This window comes from Perognathus longimembris, chromosome 5 (assembly GCF_023159225.1).
Source record: "Perognathus longimembris pacificus isolate PPM17 chromosome 5, ASM2315922v1, whole genome shotgun sequence".
Lineage (NCBI taxonomy): Eukaryota > Metazoa > Chordata > Mammalia > Rodentia > Heteromyidae > Perognathus > Perognathus longimembris.
Window position 1 is genome coordinate 2,068,341 of NC_063165.1, and position 22,204 is coordinate 2,090,544.

At 63.4% G+C, this 22,204-nt stretch overlaps 1 pseudogene; it reads right to left on the reverse strand.

Annotated features, from left to right (window-relative positions):
• Positions 1-206: 206 nt before the first annotated feature.
• Positions 207-22,204, reverse strand: part of LOC125351600 — a 96,604-nt pseudogene continuing 74,606 nt past the window's right edge.

Below are 22,204 nucleotides of genomic sequence, written 5' to 3' on the forward strand. Positions count from 1 at the left end.
CCCAGGCAGTGAAAAGAAGGCCTGAGCACTTCTGTCCACGAGGCCGAGTGGAAAAGGGGTGTGGCAGTCGTACCCTGTGTGAGGAAGAGGCCAGCTGGCTGGTGATTTGGAGGCCTTTTCAGGAGAGGTGGGCAGGGCCAGAAGCCTAACCTCACGGGTTCTGGCAGCAGCCTGGGGGCGGGGCGCCATTTTGTCTCAGAAGGCACTCAGAAGGCCCAGCCTCGTAGCATGATGCTGTAACACTGGATGCCCACTGACTGGCCCCGGAGACTGGAGACCGGCTCTCGACCTGTCGCTCCAGAGACCCAAACCTAGGACTAGTCTTCCTAAAAAGAATTTTCTAGATGACTGGACCCTCCTTGGAACACAGAGGGCTGGATATGCCCCAACCTCGGCATCAGCTTAATATTTGCATCTGGTGGGTTTTTTGTTTTGTTTTGTTTTGTTTTGTTTTGTTTTTGTCTCCAGGGAAGTAGACCCATCTATGTTGGTGACGTTTCAGGGTACTTATTTCTTACCTGTGCCCCCAGATCTGCACCAGCCTTGGGGATTAGGCTAGAGGAGGCTGGAAAGGCTGGGGGCACCTAAAGGTGGCTGTCATGAAGGGTTGGACGGGAGTCATGGCCCAGGCATTCCGGAGGGAGAGTCACAGGAACATGGTAGAGCACTGGGGCCACCCTAGGGACCTCTGGTGTGTAAATGTGTGCGTTCTGTATCATATGTGCGCTTGAGTGTGTATAGAAGGGACAGCGGAGGCACATTCAGGCGTGTGCGTGCACATGTTTGTGTGTATGGGTTGGGATTCACAGGGAAGGAGCACTTTGGTTTCATAGGTCCCCTGCCGTGGGAGCCTGTCCTCCAGGTGCCCGCTGGCATGGTCTCTGGAGAGGGGACTGTGCCCGAGAGTCACCGAAGGAGGCGCTGTGGCAGGGTGCTGTCCCTCCGCCCACGCCGTCAGGCACTGCGTGCGCCGAGCGGAGGCACCTCAGACACCTCCTCACTGGTGTCTGGAAACATGGACTCACCCTGGCGGTCCTTCCGGGTCACCCTTGGCCTACTGTCCCTCTGAAAGACTCCCTCGGGTGTCCCCTGCCTGTCTTTTCCTGCCCTTTTATGATTCATGAACTCCAGGCCCCACCCCAGCAGGCTGGCGTCAAACCTGGACCTCTGTCCACCAGCACAGGGGCTTCCCGCCACTGCCGAGGACAGGGCCTGCCGACGGCAGCCTGGCCTTCCTCCCTCCAAGGCCTTCCCTCCATGGCGGAGCCACACTGAGTCGCGTAAAGGCCACTTCCCTGCCAGCCTGCACTTGTGCGGCTGCTCTGCAGCTGAGCTGCGTCAGGGACATCGGGCAGCTTCCATCCACACATCATCCCCGCTCCTGCTTGCCACACACCAGCACCCCACCTTGCGCCCCCTTCTGTCTGCCTCCTGCCCTTTCCCTCGCACGTCGCTGTCTCAGTGCCCTTCTGCCCACCCCGGCCTCCCCTTCACTCCCCTTTCCTTCCTGGGGTGCTCCTGTCCCGGAGCCCGTCCCCACGTCGCCCGTACCTGGCCTCCGTGTGAGCTGCCACCTAAAGATGGTCGTGGAGACCTTTTCTTCAACACGCTCAGGTGCTTCCTGGGGCGGCGTCCGGCACCGCAGGGCCGGGCTTGTGCCTCTGTGAGGCTGGTTAGAAGGCAGGCCTATGCCCTGTACTCATTGAGGGAGGGAGAGGCCTGACAACTGAGGTGGGCTGCCTGGGAACTCAGCAGGGGCTAAGACAAGGGGTGGGCTTCCTCCTCCCGCAAGAAAGCCTCAGGGGTACTAGAAGCTTCTGCCTAGTAAAGAGCTTCCTGTTTGGAGGTGGTGACTGACCAATAGGCTTCTGTGGCCTGGCCGCGTGGGCTGATAAACTTGGCGATCACAGTCGCCAAGGCTGACATCCTCCTCTGCTATTCAGAAGCCAGCCAGTTAAAAGCAGAATACACCAGACCACATCGCATGACGCTGTTTCACATCCCCCTGCCGTCTGAGCCTGCCGCTCAAGTCCTGGCCCCACTCTCTCAGGTGCAGGCAGACACAGCTCTTGCCGACCATTTGAGGTTTCCCTCCTTGCCTGTGTCCCACGTGTAGAAGGGTGCTTGACACAGGTAGACGGGCAGTAAAACCTGACGAAGGAGAGACGGATGACGTGCACTTGGGTGGTTAAGCATTCTGGGAGTGAGCACCCAATGACACACACCTGGCTGGGGTGCTCACTTAATGACAGGCTCCTTGATGGTCAAAGACGCCCTCGCCCGTCAGTGCCCTGAAGCTAACCTTCCTGAGGTGTGGTGGGCGCTGAAGGCAGAAGATTCCTGTGGCCTGAATGTGTACTGCGGTTAAGCCAGTCTCTTGGTCTGAACCAGACCTGCCCTAGCTCCTCTCTGCCTCCTGGGAACCTGACCCTAGCTGCACACATTTTCTGTCCTGACATTTTGTACGCACCTTGGAGACATCTAAAAAAAGACTAGTACAGAATCCCTCGGGGGACGGCTGTACCCTGGACTTCTCTGCACCGGGAAGCCTGAAGGTTTCTGTTGTGGTGTCTCTTCCTGCCTCTCACCGGGGCCATGGCTTCTTGTCTGGTTCCCATGTGGAGCCAGCCTTGGCTGGTCACTGGTGCTGGCCGCTGTCTTCCGGCCTGTGTCTACCACTAGGTTCTTGTGATGCTAAGATACAGCGTTCAGTTCAGTGAGATGGGCCTAGAGGCCTGCAGCTCTGAGATTTGCCTCCTCTGCGTAGACCAGAAGAGGTAGAGGAAACCCTGGAGGAGTCCCCTGCTTTCCTTTGCTTCACTCAGGCCTCTCTGGCCAGAGGGCCTCCTCCATCCTAGCCAGGCTCTGCCAACTCCTCGGGTGCTGAAGTGTCAGCTGGGGCTTGCTGAGCCAAGAGCAGGCTGCTGATTGTCAGGGATGGAAAGGAAATCAGGGTCCAGATGGCTCAAGTCTCACAGAGGCTGATCTGAACGTCAAGAGGACTTGGATGGGAGCTATGTCCGTCCACCCAGGACCATGCACGGCTGTGGGACTTGAGAGGGGGCGGCTAGGATGTCTTAGTTGCCAGGGTGGGCAATAAATTCCTATTGGGGCTGGAAAGAGGAACTCATGGAGAGTTCTCACAGTTCCAAAGTTCTCTGAATAACATTGAGCCGTGTCTTCCTGTAACCCTGACCTAGGAGTCCTGGCTGGGTCTCCTGGGGCCACGAAGACTACTTTATTCCTTTTTGTCTGTGGCCGACTCACCTCCCATCCACTACCCCATGGACACAAGGAAGAAACCTTGGGAAGGTTTTAGGCTACAATCACTGTCACTTGTATGTAGTGTGTGTGTGTGTGTGTGTGTGTGTGTGTGCACACATATTGAATGCACATGAGTTGCTTCAAATGTTCCTGTTGTTCCTACCTGTGGGATTCTGTGCCCTTTCCCTCCTGCCACGGTGCTGAGACCGTACCTGTCCAGGGGGCCTCCCTGCCAGGGCTAGCCCTCCTACAGCGTAATCGAGGGGACCCCCTGGGGAGACTTCAGTCTGCAGGTGCCAGCCCTCCTGCAGGGAGCATGCCAGCGTGAGCACTCAGCTCCGCTGTTGCTGGGGGTCCTAAGTGGGCAGACACTTGCGTGGTTTAAGGTTCACTGTACCCTGTAGGGTGGCAGGTGGAGGGCCCACTAGCCTGGGGGACGTGGCCTGTGGCAGGTAGAGGGTCTGCCGAGGCTGCCCTGACACCCCGGTGCTGCAGTAATGAAGTACACACGCGGCCTCCCTCAGCCAGGTTCGTTAGGTCACGGCCTGGCGTGGAAGTCCCCGGGCCCCGGGCCAGGGGTCTGGGGCCTCATGGCAGGGGGGGGGTCTCCCCTGGACTTGCCGATGATGTCTTTGCCCTGCGTCCTCATGGGTCTTGTCCTCATCACTCCTTTTCACGTGTGCACAGTGAGGCAGGGCCAGGGTTCTCCCTAATCAGCTCTGTACACACAGACTCCATCTCCAAACGGCTTCGTCCCTGAGTGCCGACGGTCCGCGACCCCCGTGTGGGTCTGGAGGTCGCGGCTGAGTCCCGGGTAGTAGCCTTTCCTGGAGACGCTGGCGTGGCCCCGCTCAGCACGCAGACAGTGCTTTAGTTGCTGATTTACCTTCCCGGAGCTTCTGGAAGGGATATGACATTTTTGAATGTATTTGTCAGTAGCAGGCTTGGATTCGGGGCCTCGGGCTCTTGCTTGGCTTTTTTACTCTTGGCTGGTACTCTACCACTTGAGCCACTTATCCATAACCCAGCTTTTGTCCTGGTTAATTGGAGATAGAGTCTCCCGGACCTCGGCTTTCAGCCTCCGGAATAGCTAACCTCACAGGCGCGCGCCGGGAGCACCTGGCTGTGGAGGTGTTCGTGGCCAGGTTCCCGTCGGGACCCTTCCAGAGCCCCCGAGGGCTTCCCTGGGCAGCTTGGGGGGGGGGAGTGCCCCCTGTCTAGGGGGCGTGGGGGTTTATCTCCGTCTGTGATTGGGCAACTAAGGCATGCAGGGCAGAGCTCCCAACCCGACAGCCCCGGCCGGCATCTTGGCAGGACTCACCCTTCCATCTTGTTTGTGCGCCTGTGGTTCTGAGAACGTGAGGACTAGGGAAGGACTCTGTGGTCCCAAGGGAGGCTTCTCAGCCACCGGGCCAGGTCCCCTGGGCCGTGTGACCTGAGTCCACCTCCTCCCCCGGCCCCAGGAGCGGCTTCCGCTAACACTCAGGCCACGGACCGGATTCCTGGAACTGGCCCAGGGTGGGGGCTCCGGCAGGCCGTGGGGCCGGGCCAAGGCTGTGGGAGGCAGGCCCCGTTGGCCCCCTGGGAGGGATTACTTGACCTTCCAGGAAATCCCTGCCACGGCGGTTTATTGATCGACTGATTTCAAAAGGATTGAATTCAGGCTCCGGCCAGCCGGAGGAAGCGCTGCTCCCACGGGGACTCGCCAGGCCAGCCTCCAGTCAATAGATCAGTTTACTTCTCAGGAAGCGTGTGGGTGGATGGGGGTCCCTGGCTGGGAGCCCCCCCCCCCCGGCTGTCCTCTCAGTCTGTGAGAGGAGGAACGGGGCTGTGGGGGGGGGTCCCCTGCTCTCCCGGCGGCCACTTGGGTGGGCTGTGTGTGGCAGGGCAGCATCCGGCGGTGGTCAGGAGCTTTGTCCCTCCACTCTGCTGGGCTCCTTCCCACCCAGTGAGGTGCTGTGAGGTGCTGTGGTCACCGTCAGGAAGCGCGGGATGAGGGGAGGACACAACTTCGGGCTTCTGTGAGTCTGGGGCCAAGACAGACAAGAGAAGGCAGCCAGGCCGGAAGCGGAGCCGGGGCAAAACCACAGGACAGACCCGAAGGGGAGGCCGCTCCAGAAGAGCAGGGCCTGTCCCATCTGGCTCTGCCGCGGTGTTCCTGTCGGAGGAGGACAGCGGCAGGCAGCGCCCGCTGAGCAACGAGGGACCCCCCCACTGCAGACTGGGGGTGAGGCAGGCAGTGCAGATGAGGACAGAGGAAAGGGGCGAGCAAGTCAGTAGTGCATGGCCAGCAAGGGAGAGCCGGGGGGGGGTGGGGGGGCTTGGCTGCCTAGGAAGGGGTTGGCATAGCATGAGCAAAGACCCCGAGGCCCGAGGGACACTGGACCAAGAACAGGCCAGAGGACAGGCTGGGCTCGGCTGGCGTTGTGGGGTCTCACCAGACCGAGGCCCAGGACTCCCCACTGTCCTCATGGCTTTGTTGGCGGGTGGCCAGTGCCGGCGGGGCCCATGACCTCTCCCCAGCCGAGACCTGCACCCTCCCGGTCCCCTCCCTGGTGATGGTGGCCGCAGGTGGTGACCACAGCTCTAGTAGGTGACCGAGGGTAGGCCACGGTGGGTTCTTCACCCGTACCGCTCCCTTTGGGAAACGGTCCAGGAACACAGAGGCCCCTCCTTGCCCCCGGCGGCGCCCAGATAGCACGGTGTGCAGCGAGCCCCTGTTGTGCAGGGGTCTCAGAGCTCCGGGGCTGTGAGTTATAAATGGACCAAAGCAGCTGTCACCACCACGTCCAGAGTGACAACACCAGGCGCCCTGACAGTCCTCCACACCCTCTTGGGAGCTCGGGGGCTGGCGGGGCCCCGGCCTTCTAAGGGCATTTCTGGCCAGCACCTCCATTCCTGGGGCTCGGGCTGAAATGTGATCTTGGCCAGAGCTGAGGCTCTCCTGTGGGAAGGAAGACAGCTGCCCTGCCCACCCCACCGGTGGCGAGGAAACGCTCCAGACCTGCTCCCTCTGTGCCCGGGCATGGCGGGCCGCAGGGGCGGAGGTGCCCAGCGGAGCCCGCCGAGTCGGAGCCAGGTGAACGCTCTGTGACTTGCAGTGAGCTGCTTGCTAGATTTAGTGCAGCCTGCCTGGTGTGGGCGAGGTCTCAAAGCCCGCGTGCCAATCCTTTCGGGCTAGAGGGGGCCTGCCGAGGCCAGCGAGAGGCTCCGGGGGCCCGCCACTCCGGAGCGGCAGCTTGGTGCCCGCACGCGGGCTTTGTGAGGTGACGGGCGTACAGGGCTCGGCACGAGGCCTCGAGTGGCCCTGGTAGAGCGGCGCCTCTGGCTCAGGCTGCACCGAGCAGGAGACACCGGCCGCACGCGGGGTCCTGCGCCTTCCTAGCTTTGTACTGGAGCTGACCCGCCCTCTAGGCCGGGACCCTCTCCCTGCTCTCCATAGCCCGAGACAGGGGACGGCGTGAGCTTCACACGGCCCAGCAGCCCGCGGGGCAGAGCGAGTCCTCCTCCAGGGTTCCCACCCCCAGGCCGGGGCGCACGGCCCCGAGGGCGGCCGAGCTCCTGTCACCGCGGCAGCAGGGCGGGCCCGGCCGGGAAGGCTGGGCTGCGGGCTGCGGCGCCCCGCGTTGCATGGCGCGCGTAAGTGGAAGGGCCTCGGCCTGATGGAGGGAGCCGGGAGGGCCACGGCTGAGGTCACACTTCACGCCGAGGAGAGATTCTGTTCCCTGTCAGCAGGGCACATGGACGGAGCTTGTTCTCCCACCGTCTGGGGGGCGTCTTGCGGCCTGGGGTCCCGTCCAGCCTCCCCTGGCTTCTGGAGGCACCGCTGGCCTTCCTTGGCCTTCCTTAGTTTGCAGAAGCCTCCCCCGGCCTCTGCCTCCGCCTCCTCCACACCTCCTCCTCGTGCGGGTGTCTGTGTCCAAATTCCTCCTCTCTCTGAGGACAGTCTGCTGAGCAAAGGCCGCCTCCTGGCCAGCACCCTGAGATGGCCTCCCCTCCGGCAGCACGGGTTTCGAGGGACAGAGGGAGAGGAGGCCTCCAGACTGGAAGGGGGAAGCCATCATCGATCAGTAGAAACCCTACCGGGATGCACAGGAAAGCTCCGACACCCAGACGCAGGCTTAGCCAGGCGAACACAGGTTAATGCACAGAAACATCACGTTCTGTTTACTAGCAGCAGATAATTCAACACTGCAATATTTAGGGCTAAATATTTAAGGAAATACTGAAAAGCACAAAACATGGGTGAGGGAAATGAAAGATGCACTCCGTGGAGAGATGGAGAGCGATTCCGCGCCCATGAACTAGACTGTGATACTGTTACAAGGCCAGGCTTCTCGGGTTCATCTGTCCCTCTAGAGCAACAAATTTGGAGGACACACATTTATTTGACTTTAAGACTTCTCATAAATATACCACAATTGAGACTGGGACGGTGCTCAGGCCCTGAGTCCAAGGCCCAGGACTGGCCAAAAAAAAACAAAAACAAACAAATGCAGACACATTTCCACCAAGAGTGAGAGCGTAATTCTGTGGAGAAAGGACCGCTGGTCCTTTAGCAAATGGGGAGGAGCAAGTGCACACGCGCGAGCCCAGAGCGGAGCTTGGACCCGAACTTCCCAGTGCGTTCAAGGCGCACACTCAAGACGGGCCGTGGACTGAATGGATAGCCCCACACGATCAAATCGCTAGGCGAAGATGCAAGAAAGCCTTAAACCTCCCGAGCCCTAGGTTCAACCCCAGATGCACAAGTCACAGAGCAATTGGAAGACTGCACTTGAACTTCAGAGCTTTCCCTCTTGAAAAGGCGCTGTGGCTGGACTGCAAGTCGAGGTGTGGCTCACGTGGTACGGCATCTGCCTGGCAATGCGAAGCCTTGAGTTCAAAATCCCAGGACCGCCAAGGGGGGGCGGTGTGAGGGCGTGGGAGGGAAAGGAGGGAAGGGGAGGTGGGGGGGCGGGAGAGGAGGGAGAAAGGAGAGGCATGGTGAGGAGTGGGGAGAGGGGGAGGCAAGGCAAGAGGGAGGAGAGGCAGGCGGGGGACAAGGACAGGGAGCAGAGTCCGGCGGTTGCTGCGTGGGACCACGTACAGACAGCTAGGATCCTGGGAAGGTGGGCGGGGCCGCGGCAGCTCTGCCCTGCCCCGCAGCAGATGCCGCCCTCCAGCGCTGCCCAGGGCCTGGCGGGGACTGACCGAGAGCTGGGGCAGTGGGCACAGGTGAGGCTTCCAGCTGCCATGGCCGGGGTGGGGGGGGGGGTCAGGGAAGAAGCTTTGTGACACGCAGAAGCAAGTTCGGCATATGTGTTGTATTCCATGTGTGATGTGGCCTGGCTGCCGAGTCACTACACCGGGGCACTACCACCCAGGCAGGTGCGAGAGCGTGGCTGCAGCCTCCCCCCTCCCTGGAACCCTCCCCCTGACCCCCTCCTCAGCCCCTGGATGCAGGCAGAACCATAGCTAGGGATGGCTTCATGTCACGCGAGCCAGCCCTGCCGGAGGCTCACCGTGGTCCTGGGACTGTATCCCCAGCACCGAACCAAGTGTGGAGCCCTTGCTAGAGGCGTCAGTGACAGAAGCCAGGCTGGGCGGGAGCCGTGGACAGCAGGCTCCTAACAGAGCACATTCTGAAGACTGAAACAGAATTGGGTTGCCTGGGTGAAGCCCCCCATTTTTCTCCAAAGCACTTTTTATTTTCTGATCTTCAAACGTTTGAACAAGGAGGGTGGTTTACAATATATAGCGTGTCTATCAAACTTGCCACATTTCGGAGTTAAAAATCCACTTGGATTTACTTGTCAGGTGTTAAATCATTTCCTCTGAGAAAATCCAGAAGCCCCAACCCTTCCGAGTGTCACATTTCAGAAAGTGGGGCATCAAGTTAAGATGTCACACCAGAGCAGGACCCCAGCCAGCGTCCCCAGAGAGAGGGGAAGTCTGGACAGAGCCTTGCTCCCACGGAAACAGTGCTCACGGAAGGCCAAGGCAGAGGTTGGGGCTGATCTTCCCCCGAGCCAGTGACCACTGGGGGTTGCTACCAAACCCCTAGAAGCTGGGAGGCCTGGAGTGGGCTGTGTCTGCCCTTCGGCAGAGAAAGCCAGTTCTCGTTGGCAAGGGCGGGTCTGGCCATGTGGGCGCCTCCGTTGGAGACGGAAGCGCGTCTGGCGTTAGTTCTGCTGTGTGTGGGATTCCTCCTGCGACCCCCCCACCCTTCCCGGGCAACGGCGTGACCAGGGCCCTGCTATCGCCTGACCCCTCTGAGGGACGGCCACACCGTGGACAACAGCCGTCCAGGGGAGGTCGGCGTGAGGGGTAAGATCTACATGCCAGAGAGGGCTCGGAGGGCACCGTGAGGGCGCGCGTGTGTGAGCCAGACAGGCGGCCATCTGTCCAGGGCAGGGGTGGTGGTTGGAGGCCCTGCAGGGGGGTCTGGCCAGCTGGAACCAGTTCTGTAGGCTGCAGTGGACGCATCCAGAGCCAGATGCCACGGAGGGGCGTCAGTCAGCAGGCGGTGACCCCTGACCTGCCTGGTGGGCCCGTGACTGCGTGGCATCCTGTAAAGGCCTCCGGGTCAGGCGTGGCCATCTGCTGTGTCTACCCTGCAGCAGAGAAAGCCAGACCACAGGAGGACGTCCGGCCACATTGGCGCCTGCCCCGGGCATGCAAATATGTCTGGGCCTGGCCTGGCCACCGGGGCGCAGAAAGAGGGAAGCCCCACCTCGGGCCAAGAGGATTGACTGGACTGCTCCTTGAAGGACCCCGGTTTGGAGCGCCACCCTTGGCAGATTCTTGGCGCTGCGCAGGGGTGAGTGGCTCTGTGTGCTCGCGGCCCACGCTGCCCCTTCGTGTTCCACAGAGAGGGGGCCGGCGAGCGGAACCTCACCCCCGTCTTCCGGTCCTGAGACACTCGGCCTGGGCCTCCTCCCTCCTCTTACTTTGAGAAGCTTGAAAGTCAGGAAAGGTCATTGGAGGTCACGACCCCGTCCCCCGCCACGCGGGTCGCCTTCCCCGCGTTCTGGCCCGGCGCGTGTGGCCCGCTCCGCCCCGGCTGAGCTCCGCCCCCGCTGAGCTCCGCCCTCGCTGAGCTCCGCCCCCGCTGAGCTCCGCCCCGCTGAGCTCCGCCCCCGCTGAGCTCCGCCCCCGCTGAGCTCCGCCCCCGCTGAGCTCCGCCCCGCTGAGCTCCGCCCCGGCTGAGCTCCGCCCCCGCTGAGCTCCGCCCCCGCTGAGCTCCGCCCCCGCTGAGCTCCGCCCCCGCTGAGCTCCGCCCCGCTGAGCTCCGCCCTCGCTGAGCTCCGCCCCCGCTGAGCTCCGCCCCCGCTGAGCTCCGCCCCCGCTGAGCTCCGCCCCCGCTGAGCTCCGCCCCGCTGAGCTCCGCCCCCGCTGAGCTCCGCCCTCGCTGAGCTCCGCCCCGGCTGAGCTCCGCCCCGGCTGAGCTCCGCCCCCGCTGAGCTCCGCCCCCGCTGAGCTCCGCCCCCGCTGAGCTCCGCCCTGGCTGAGCTCCGCCCCCGCTGAGCTCCGCCCTCGCTGAGCTCCGCCCCCGCTGAGCTCCGCCCTCGCTGAGCTCCGCCCTCCGCTGAGCTCCGCCCTCGCTGAGCTCCGCCCCGCTGAGCTCCGCCCTCGCTGAGCTCCGCCCTCGCTGAGCTCCGCCCCCGCTGAGCTCCGCCCCGGCTGAGCTCCGCCCTCGCTGAGCTCCGCCCTCGCTGAGCTCCGCCCTGGCTGAGCTCCGCCCTGCGAGCTCCGCCCGCCTGGCTGAGCCCGAGCCTCGTGCCCCGTGGGCGCGCGTCCGCCTCAGCCCAGCCCCCCTCGGGACGCGTGCGTCTCGCCGCACGGTGCCCGCTTGTGCCCGGCAGTCCGGGAGAGGCCACGGGGCCCTGCTGCACAGACTCGGCTTCGCGTCCGGCCGGGAGGAGGCCGGCCGGGCCGTGTGCTCCGAGCCAGGCGCCTGGCCTGAGGGCACCCTCGTGGGCCGTGCGCCCCCTGTGCGCGGGCGTGCGGGGCGGCGGGGGCAGCCGGCCGGTGCCGGGCCGAGGCCGCCCCTCGGGTGCAGGCCTGGAGTGTCCCCTCGGCTCCGGGGGTCGCAGGAGCTGCTGTCCCCGCTCACGCTCAGGCCCAGTACCCCGCCCGGTGCCTTCGCGGGTGGCGGGTGGGTGGCCGTGAGTGGGGGTCTCGGAAGTAGGGGCGCTCCCCGTGCGCATGAGCAGGAGACAGCAAAGGCCGGTGTAGCGAGCCCCGATCAGATGCCTGAGCACCGGGCCGTGCGCCCCCCTGACGGTGGTCCTCTGGGGGCAAGGGCCCGGGGCTCCTAACTGATCCGGAAGCGGGTCACTGGCAGGACCCCAGCTCAGGGCCACGACCGGCGGGCGCGCGGGGCCGGCTCGGCGTTCCGGGTCCCCGGCACATTCCGGGGGAGGTGGGCCGGGCCGGGCAGGGGCTCGTGGTCCCGCGTGGGGGCCGGGCCACCTGTCCTGAAGGCCTGCCCCTTGTCACCCGCTCCCACGGGACTGGCTGAGCCTCCCTGTCACGGCCTGGCTGTGTCCGGAGCTGCCCTCTTGCGCTATGGGCAGCAGGTGCGCGTGGCCACCAAGAATAGCAGCCACAGTGACCCTCCCAGCTGTCCCGGGCCTCCGGTGTGGGCAGGACGTGCGTCCAAGCTTCTCACGGGTTCTTCTGAGAGCGGTCATCTGTTCTCGAATGCCCACACCGTGCCCTCCCTCAGAAGGCCCCGTCTAGCCCCAGGGCTTGGGAATGTTACATCATGTGCCTCGTGGTAAGACATGTTCGCACGCCCAGCGGCTTATGCACGTCAGGTGGACACGACAGGCAGCCACGGTTGGTTCTGGGCCTTGCACGGGGCCCTGGAAGCCCAAACCAAAAATCCCAATAGACTCACTCTTGCTGCAGCTCCACGCCACCAAATGGAAGCTCAGCTGTTGTTAGGAGGAGAGAGCCAGGAGCCAGTTTCCCACACGGGCCGCTTCTGACCACAGGAAAATGAGGTTCCAAGTAAACATCCACCTACCTCAGCGGCTAGGCTGACTATCACCTCACGTAAATGGAATCAGGAAGCGTTTGTCCTTCTGTGTCTGGCTTATCTCGCTGGGCTCGTCTCTAGGTCCTTTCGTGTGGTACTATCTGTAAGTATGTTCTGCTTGTAAGGCTAGATAATATTCCACTGGATGGGAAGACTCCCTGGATTCATAAACTCTTGGCCTGCCTCTGCTTTTTTGGCTACTGTGAGTCATGTGATGAGCATGGATAGCCCCATCGGTTCCTGTGGGTATAGACCCCCAAATTAGCTTGCCAAGTCACAGGGGAGCCCTTCACTCTGAGGACAGGACCGCGTGGTTTGCCCACAGAGCACACTTCACTGTCCAGTCCACCCACACTTGTTGCTTTCTGACTTTTTTTCCCCAATGGTAGCCATCCTTTGAATGTGAGGTGGGTTTTTTTTTTTTAAATAGTGATTTTGGATCTTGGTTTTCTAATGCTTAGTGAGGTTGAGCATATTTTTATTTAATGTGCTTGTTGGCCATCTGTAAGCCTTACAGAAATGTCTATTGAAATTATTGGCTCATTTAAAAGAATGCTATGTGAATTTTAGGGTGGATTTTTCTATTTTTTTCCAAATAATGCCATTAAGAGTTTGTTGGTGAATCTGTGGATAGCCTGAACAGTATTAAATCTTTAATCTAATTGGGCATGGCTGTCCACACCTATAATCCCAGTACTCAAGCATCAGACCAGAGGTATGTGAACTTGAAGCTAGCTCTGTAGTGGGACCTTGACCCCCAAACCAAACCAATAAACTTTTCTAATTCATGAGCGTGATGTGTCTTCCGATGTTTTAATTTCTCTTAGCAGAGCTTTGTAGTTTTCAGTTTCTAAGTACTTCATCGCGATGCTCTTTTTTCCAGATTGCTCACTGTATGTAGATGACGCTGACAGAGTGCTGGCGTGGTGTCCTGAAACTTGGCAGGATTCATTTATTAGGTCTGATGAGGCTTCTGGTGCGGGCGGCCTTAGTTTTCCCTGGGTGGAGAGGCTTTCCTGTACAGCGGGGCTGCGCGGATAACTGGGCTGTGATGAGTGGGTGGGTGTGGTGGGCATACTCATGAACTCGTGTGGGGTCCTGGCTGCCCATTCAGCAGCCTAGCCGCTGGGGGCACCGCTCCTCCTCCCCTGGGGCAGCTGACCCACCCCTGGACCAGGGCGCGAGCGGGAGTTTGAGCAGCCACACTGGGGAACGTGGTGTTTTTCTACTTGTGTCTGGGCCTTGGTAATCCGCTGTGCACCAGCGACGCCAGCGGGGGCCTCGAATGGCCGAGCCGTTTCTCCGCTCCTGGGCCGTCTCAGCTGGTGGCTCACACATCCTGACAGAGGAACCCCCTCTCAGACAGTGCTCTGGGGCAGCAGCTCTTCCTGTACCCTCCGAGTAAGGGGGCACGCCGGTCCCGGCCTGGCCTCCTTTCTAGGAGAGCTGCTCAGCGGCGGGACACCTTCCCACCTTTCCCAAGGGAAGGCCCAGCGCAGGGACTGCCCACAGACTTGCAAGGCCCTGTGGGTCTGTGAGCTGCGTCCCCGCACCTCCCCCCTCGGGGCTCCTGCCCCCGCCGAGAGGCCACCAGCCCTGCGGGAGCCAAGTGTGGCCAAAACCACGCCCACTGCACGATCGTGTGCGGGAACCGAGCTCAGCCCCGCCAGGCTGCCTCCCGTAGCAAGCTCCCCGCACCCACCTGGGATGCGAGGTGCAGGGAGCCGGTGCCCATCTTGGATCTGGGGCACAGTGAGGAGCCCTAAAGAGCCGAGTGCCCAGCAGTACAGGCTTTGAGCCCCCCAGGATTCCCAGAAAACTGGTGCTCTTGGGTCCCCAAGCCAGCAGATGGAAGCAGCTCTCCCTGCAGGCTCGGGGGAGGGGGTACCCCTTGGTCTGTCCCCCTCTTTCTAAGAAAGCTAAGCCCCGAGAAATGCCCCTTGCCCGTGTGTCCTACTGTGGGCACCTGGCAGGGCCACTGGGCTCAGCGCTGACAGCTGGGTGGCGGCGCCCACACCAGATGTCCTTCAAGTAGCCGGGCGGCCATGCCGGCCCCTCCTGCGTCAGCCTCGCCAGCCACCCAGTGCCCACGGGTCAGGTGAGTCACCGAGATAAACACAGGCCTGTCCCGTCCACGCTGGAAGGACGAGGACTCAGTTACTTCCCACAATCCCGTGCTGCCGAGGGGCAGGGGCATCGCTCAAGGACAGAGGGAGACGGAGGGAAAGGGAGAGGAGGGCAGAAACAGAGACGGAGCTGGAGCGGGAGCGAGGCGGAGGGAGCGGCGGGGTAGGGGAGAGGTGGGGAGAGGCCGGAGGCGGGGAGGACCCTCGGATTGGTAGGGGCCCCCTTCCTCCAGCGAGGCCCTGCGGCCTAGCACTGAACACACGAGCCTGTGGAGTTGCAGTCCTATGCAAATCCTAACAGGTCCCGCCCTTGCACGCTCCATTCATTCATTCATTCATTTATTCAATGTATTCTGCCGGGCTGGCTTCAAACTTTGATCTTCCGATCTCAGCCTCCCGAGTAGCGGGGATCGCAGGCTTGAGCCGCCGGTGCCTGGCCATATTTACTTGTGTAAACTTCACTTGGCCTTTGGAGGATGCGAGGGGCAAACGTGTGATCCTGAAAACTGATAAAAAGGGGGGACAGACTCAACCCTTTACCCTGCTGGAACTGGTGCACGGGAGGGGGAAACCCTTTGTAAAGTCAGCTAAGAAATGAACAACGAGTAAGGACTTAACATACCATTGTCCCGCGACCTTCCGGCGAGCTCACGGATGCAGACCTTCAGGGCTGCGGAGGTGAGCGGGGACACAGCTCTTGGGGCTCTTCGTGATGGGCGGGGCAGGCTGGACGGGTCTGGACGCCATTCAGCCCGGTGGTCAGCAGAGGGGCCGCCGGACAGGAGGCCTCCAGCCGGGGTGCAGTGGAAAGGGCAAATCCCCGGTGGGTAGGCTGGGCTGGGCTCCGGTTTGCGGGGGACGCAGCGCCTTGATGAACTGCCCCCGAGGGCACGCCGTCACGGGAAGACGGGAGGAACCGGGACAGACACCCCTGCCTTCCCCACAAACTCCGGGAAAGAAACAGAGAAGGGGTCGAGTCTACTGACTAAAACCATGCACGAGAGGTGGGGGGCAAACGCCACCCTCTGACCTGTCCAGACGCCAGGTCTAACCGAGCCAAGCAACCAGCAGACACACGAAAACCACCCGAGAACCGTCGTGAGGCACTTGGAAACTTGGCTCTCTGGTGGCATTCAGGAGTTATTTATTTTGGGGTGCAATAATAGTACTGGGATTTCAAAGTGTAACAGTCATTCTGAGGTTGAAACGAAGGACTCAGTCCCAAGTGAACCAGCAGGGGATGGGTGGGGTGGGGTACAGATTCGGGCGGGGGGATGTGCACCCAGAAGGGGGTAGTGTTAGTTTCAGGGGAGAGGGGACCTGGGTGGCTAGTGCACCCGTCTCTACCCTAGTGTATGTTTGGCACTTTCTCTCAAAGGTTCTGTGCCAGCACCGGGGCTTGGCCGCAGGGCCTGGGCGCTCTCCCCTGGGCTTTTTTTTGCTTAAGGCTGGCACTTTACCACCCGAACTCTAGCGCCACCTCCAGCTTTTTGGTAGTTTATTGGAGATTAGACTCTCATGGGCGTTCCTGCCTGCCTGGCTTTGAACCTGGATCCTCAGATCTCAGCCTCGTAGTAGCGAGGACGGCAGGGGTGAGCCACCGCCAACCCAACTCTACCAGTTGCTAAGGGACCGATGCCCGCTGAGCCCTCAGAGTCCCGGCGAGCCGGTGCCCTGGCCGGCCACGCGTGGACAGCTCGCGGACACACAGCGGAGGGGGCCCAGGGCGGGGGGCTGCCCAGCCGCTCGGGCCTCATCCGGGGCTGCGGGGCCCGGCGGCGGGTCCACGGCCGCCCCGGCGCGGGCTTCCTTGGCTCGCCTGCCCGCCGTGCGAGCGGTCCGCGGCTCGTGACGTGGGCACCGTGGACGGAGGCCTCCTGGGGCCCCATTTAGTCTGAGCGCAACAACCACGTGGCAGACAGACGGGGCGCATCCTCACCGCGCCGTCGGGGCGCCTGTGTTCCTTTGTCGGGGTCGCCGAGGACGCATTCACTCCTCGAGCCCTGGGAAGACTTCCAAACGGGGACGGGAGTCAAGAAGGCGGGCGCGGGCGGTGGCTTCGGCGACCGTTGCGTTTGTGGGTGTTTTGTCTGCTGTTCCAGAGGTCGCAAGTGTTTAGGGGAACCCTCCGAGGTCAGCCACCACGGCTTCGATGGTTTGAGGGGCTCGCGGGGGGCACAATCAAGCCTTCGGCGGCTAAGCACGCTGCGTTCCCCAGTTTCCTCTGTTCCTGATGAATGGCGCGTCGGGAGGAGGAAAGGAGCCGGTGCCGCCCCTGCGTGAGGCTCCTCCTCGCCCCTGCGTGGGGTTCCTCCTCGCCCCTGCGTGGGGCTCCTCCTCGCCCCTGCGTGGGGTTCCCCCTCGCCCCTGCGTGGGGCTCCTCCCCGCCCCTGCGTGGGGCTCCCCCTCGCCCCTGCGTGGGGTTCCCCCTCGGCCCTGCGTGGGGCTCCCCCTCGGCCCTGCGTGGGGCTCCCCCTCGCCCCTGCGTGGGGCTCCCCCTCGCCCCTGCGTGGGGTTCCCCCTCGCCCCTGCGTGGGGTTCCCCCTCTCCCCTGCGTGGGGTTCCCCCTCGCCCCTGCGTGGGGTTCCCCCTCGCCCCTGCGTGGGGCTCCTCCTCGCCCCTGCGTGGGGCTCCTCCCCGCCCCTGCGTGGGGTTCATCCCCGCCCCTGCGTGGGGTTCATCCCCGCCCCTGCGTGGGGTTCCTCCCCGCCCCTGCGTGGGGCTCCCCCCCGCCCCTGCGTGGGGCTCCCTCCCGCCCCTGCGTGGGGCTCCCCCTCGCCCCTGCGTGGGGTTCCTCCTGGCCCCTGCGTGGGGTTCCCCCTCGCCCCTGCGTGGGGTTCCCCCTCGCCCCTGCGTGGGGTTCCTCCTCGCCCCTGCGTGGGGCTCCTCCTCGCCCTCTCCAGTCCTGACTCGCAGGCCTCCGGTTCCCGGCGGCCTCCCTGCGGGCCGGGCAGCCGCAGCGGGCGGGCGAGCGGTGCGTGGCGGCTCTCCCCGTGGGGGTGCGGGGCGGGGTGTGGAGGGCCGGCCCAGGACAGGGCCCGGGGGATCCCCCGTCCCTCGGCTGGGGACCGGCCTCCACCGTCCGGCAGGCGGGATGGGGACGGGCTACTCCCGGGGGCCCCCCAGAGGCCCGCAGCCGTGACCCCAGGTGCTGGCCTGCGGAGGGAGGGCGGGGTCACGGCATCGGGGCCCGCGGGGCAGGGGTGGCGGCTGCGGGCGTTGACGTCACATGGAGCCGCCTGCACAAACAGCCCCACGGGGCTCGGAGACGGAATGTCCCCGCCGCAGCCGGGACGCGGGCGCGGCTGCCCGCCCCGCCGCTTTTCCTGTTTGTTTATTTGTTTAAGTTTCTCTTGCTTGAGTTTCAGGCGTGACATTGAGAGAGGAGGAGGAGGGCTTCCTGACCCCACCCTAGGTAAAGGGGTGGGGGGGCTCCCCACACCACCTCAGGGGGCACAGCTCCTCCGGCGCCCTCCCTCCCCTCCCCTCCCTCGGTGAACTCCTTTGTTTTGCTGTGCGAGGGCTTTCGCCGGCGGGGAGGGCGGGGTCACAGAGCTCACCTGTTTCGGGCGGACAATCGGGTGATGTTTGTGAGCTTTCTGAGTCACACAGCCACCGCCTAATCCGCCTCGGGACCTTGGCGAGTCTCCAGAAATCCCCGCTCCCGCCCGTCCTCCACCGTGCCGTGTTTCCGTCTCCACGGACGGGCCGCTCCGAGGGTGTCACCGGAGCGTCCGCCGGCCTTGGTGACCGGCTTCTCGGGGCGGCATGTCCTCCAGGCCTGTCCTCCGTGGTGGGGGGCAGCCAGGCCTCCCCGTGGTCACCACCAGCCGCCGTCCGGTTGCGCACGTGGACAGCAGAGCCCTCGGTGCTCCGGTGTGTGCGGCCGCGCGCCGGCTTCGAGGTGGGCGGACAGCTGGAAGCGGAGGGCTTTTCCCGAGAGAACGGGGGGCAGAGAACCAGGGCCCGCGGGGGGAGCGGCCTGCCGCGCCGCAGTCCTCCAAGCCGTCCATCCGTGGCACCTGCTTCTCGCGTTTCCTCCCAAGGCACTCGGCTCGTCCGTCAGCTGAGTTTCACAGGAAGCGCGTCTTCGTTGGGGTCCCTCCCCCCAGAGCAGCGTTGAGCCGGGACGTGGGTGCACGTGGACTCGTTGGAGGTGACCCCAGGAAGCCAGGGCGGGGGGAGAGAAAGATTACGGAAGGAGGGCCCACGGAGGGGGAGCTGGGGCGGAGCGCCCTCGCCGTGAGGGCCTTGGGGGACACCGGGCTCCTCCCGGCCCCCCACCCTCCCAAAGGCGGGAAGTTAGGCCGTGGATGGCACGGCGGCTGTGGAGTCAGCACCCTGGGGGGCTCCCGTCGCCGGTCAAACGCAGCCCTGTGAACCTGCGACAGCCACGGCCACGACAACGCCGAGGGCCGGCAGGACGGGGCGGGAGCCGGCGCCACCGCGCGGCGCGGGACCGCTCGCCACAAGGCCCTCAGCCGCCCGTCCGGGGCCTCGGTGTCTCACGCGCGCGCGCGCGTTTTTCTCGGACACGCGTGTCATTTTCGTAAGGGGCACGTGAAACCCTCTTGCGTGAACGTGCTATCACGGATTTCTGGTCTCCCCGTGGGTGGCCGTTTCCACTCTTGTGTTTCTCCCGGAAACCCTGCATTCGGAGGTCACGAGTGTGGCTGGCCGGCCGGGGGGGGTGGGGGGGGGGTGGGCGGGGCCCGGGCGGTGGGCGGGGCCCGGGCGGTGGGCGGGGGCCCGGGCGGCGGGCGGGGCCCGGGCGGCGGGCGGGGCCCGGGCGGTGGGCGGGGCCCGGGCGGTGGGCGGGGCCCGGGCGGTGGGCGGGGCCCGGGCGGCGGGCGGGGCCCGGGCGGCGGGCGGGGCCCGGGCGGCGGGCGGGGCCCGGGCGGTGGGCGGGGCCCGGGCCCTGCACGGGGAGGCTCACTGTACAGCTCTCCCAACCCCACCACACACCTCGAGGTTTCGAAGGCAACACGTGCACTGCACCGCGTGGCGGGCCCCACCGGGCCTGCTCTCATCCTCAAACACTGACTCGCATACATCAGTTGAGCAAAGGCGTATGGTACTTACACACTGGTCAAGTCTACCCCATCTATAGGATGCGTCCTTGATCCTTTCCCTCCTGTCTCCTTGTATCTAATAACTTTGTACACACACACACACACACACACGATACATTTATATCATATTCACCCTCCACTCTTCTTCTTTCTTCCTTTTTTTGTCCGTCGTGGGGCTTGAACTCCGGGCAGGGCCGCTGTCCCTGAGCTCCTCAGTTCAAGGCCAACGCTCTGCCCCTTTGAGACACAGCTCCATTTCCGGTTTCCTGGTGGTTCATTGGAGGTAAAGAGTCTCACGGGGACTTTCCTGCCTGGGCTGGCCGTGAACCACGATCCTCAGCTCTCAGCCTCCTGAGTAGCGAGGATGACGGGTGTTTCCCGCTCCCCTCTCCTTCCCCCTCCCCCGGCTCCCCCTAAACAGTCCTCCTTTTTACAAGCATGGCATGTTATTTTTTTTCAGGTCCAGGTTTTGCACAGGAGTGAGTACTTAAGACATTGGTCTTTCTGAGTTTGGTTATCTCACTCAACCCTACCCATTTTCCTGCAGATGACACAGTTTTCTTCTTCAGGTCTGAGTAGGACTCCACACAAGTGGACTGACGCCGCTTACATGGAGTCTTATCCAGCGGCACGCGTGTACGGCATTTGCTTTATCCGGCCGTCAGTGATCGGGTGCCTCGGTTCACGGTGCTGCCATAAGGACGGATGTGTGGGCCTGTACTACGCACTGCCTTACAACCCTCCAGGCGATGGCGGAGAGGGGGCTGGGGTCTCTCAGAGGACCCCAGGCCGGCCGGCACAGAGGTCGCGTGCTGGCTGTGTTTTGTGTTTTCCATACCAACGCCCGTAGTGGGTTGCACTAGCTCTGGTTGAGCGGCTCCCTTTCCTCCCCATCCTCGTCAGCAGGTTTTCTTGTCTGCTTTCTTGCTGGCTGCCGTTCGGACTCAGGTAAGAAGGAATCTCAATGCAGTTTTGGTTTGCATTTCCCTTATGGCTAAGGATGTTGAGCATTTCTTCATGTATTTATTATCGGTTCCTATTTCTTTTTTTGAGAACTGTCTGCGCGATTAATGTGCCCATTTAGGAATTGGATTGTTCTTTTATCGCTTAGTTTGGGGGCTCTTTGTATATTATGGATATTAGTCCCCTGGTGGATGAATAACTGGCAAAAATTTCCTCCAATTCTGTGGCTTGTTGCTTGATTCTGGTTATGTTTCCTCTGATGCGAAAGGAGGTTTTTAATTTGATGTAATCCCGTGTGTCAGTTCTTGCTCTTGTTTCCTGAGCAATTATGGTTCTATTCAGAAAGCCATTCCCTGCCCCTGCCCTCCAAGGGCTCCTCACGCGTTCCTGCCGGCGTGGCGAAGTCGCAGGCTTTCCGTCAGGATCTCTTAGGGCTTGTTCCGGGAGCTGCTGCAGGCTGCTACGGGGGGGGGGGGGACGCCCCATCACACACACCCGCCCTGAGATCTCTCAGGCACCCGCACTGTGGCCGCTCCTATGTGAGTGACCCAAGACACCCCTTGTGGGGCTCCTGCCCAGGCAGGGGAGGGGCGCCCCGAGCTGTTGGGTCTGTCTATCCCAGAAGTGCACCCGGAGGAGGCCCTCGAGTTGGGGAGAAGGCCGGGTGAGGGGGGAGCCTGCACCCAGGGCGATAGCTACGGATTCCCCAAGCCCAGGCACGGAGCCCTCCGGGAAGCCTGGGCCCCTCAGGACCCCGGCGCAATCGTAGAACCTGCTTCTGTCGGTGGGGGGGGGGAGAGGGCAGCCCCGGGGTGGGGCGCAGGGGAGCGGCTGCGCCCACTGACTCAGGCGGGTGTGGAGCCCCGGGCCCTGGCCGCCGGCCGGCTCCGCCATGCGCGGCGGGCTTCGGACACAGCAAGCCGGGCACTGCACAGCGGAGAGAGGGGCAGAGCGGTGCTGGGCTCGGGGTGAGCCGCGCGTGGCCCCTGTGTCGCCGGGGGGGAGGGCGGGGGGGGGAACGTTGGTGTTGGCGGAAGGAGCCTTCTAGTGGCTCGAGTGTTCTTCGTTCCCGCGGGTTCTTCCAGGCGAGGACGGGGAGGAGTCCGCCTTGCCGTCTGGACCCCCGAGCTCCCGGAGGGGTCATGAAGGACGCCCGGCTGCCGGGCGGGGCTGGGCGGGGCCCATGACCTGGGGTCCTCGGTGACTTTGGATCCCCAGATTCCGACTTCGTAACAGGGCGCAGGGCTGCAGCCGCGGAGCAGCAGCGTCTGTCTGTGGCTCCGGGCCCGGCGAGCCGACTCTGACGGCACCTGTGGGCGGGCGGCCCGGCCCCTCGTCCTGCAGCAGGGCGGGGTGGCCCGGCCGCCCTTCTGGTAACACCCCAAAGCTCTGCAGCTGCTCACGGCCCCCGCCGGCGGCCGCAGAGCCCCGGGGGCCCCCAAGCCGGCCTCCTCAGGCTCACCGTGGGGCTCCCCGGGATCGGACGGAAGACGGCAAGTCCGGCGCTGCCTCGACCCCAGCGCCTGGCGCCGGGAACGCTCGGCTGACCTTCTGGAAGGGTGCGGTCCCCCTCCGAGCGGCCGTGTGGGCCGCCACGCGACGCCGTCCTTGGTTCCCTGGCTTCCCCCGTGGTCCGCGCATCGCCGGGCTCTGGGATGGCGCGTGGCCCCCGACTCGGGCTCTCCCGCGTGAACACACGTGGGGGGCTCCCTGGAGAGCCGTGGGAGTGCTCAGTAGCCCGAGGCGACCCG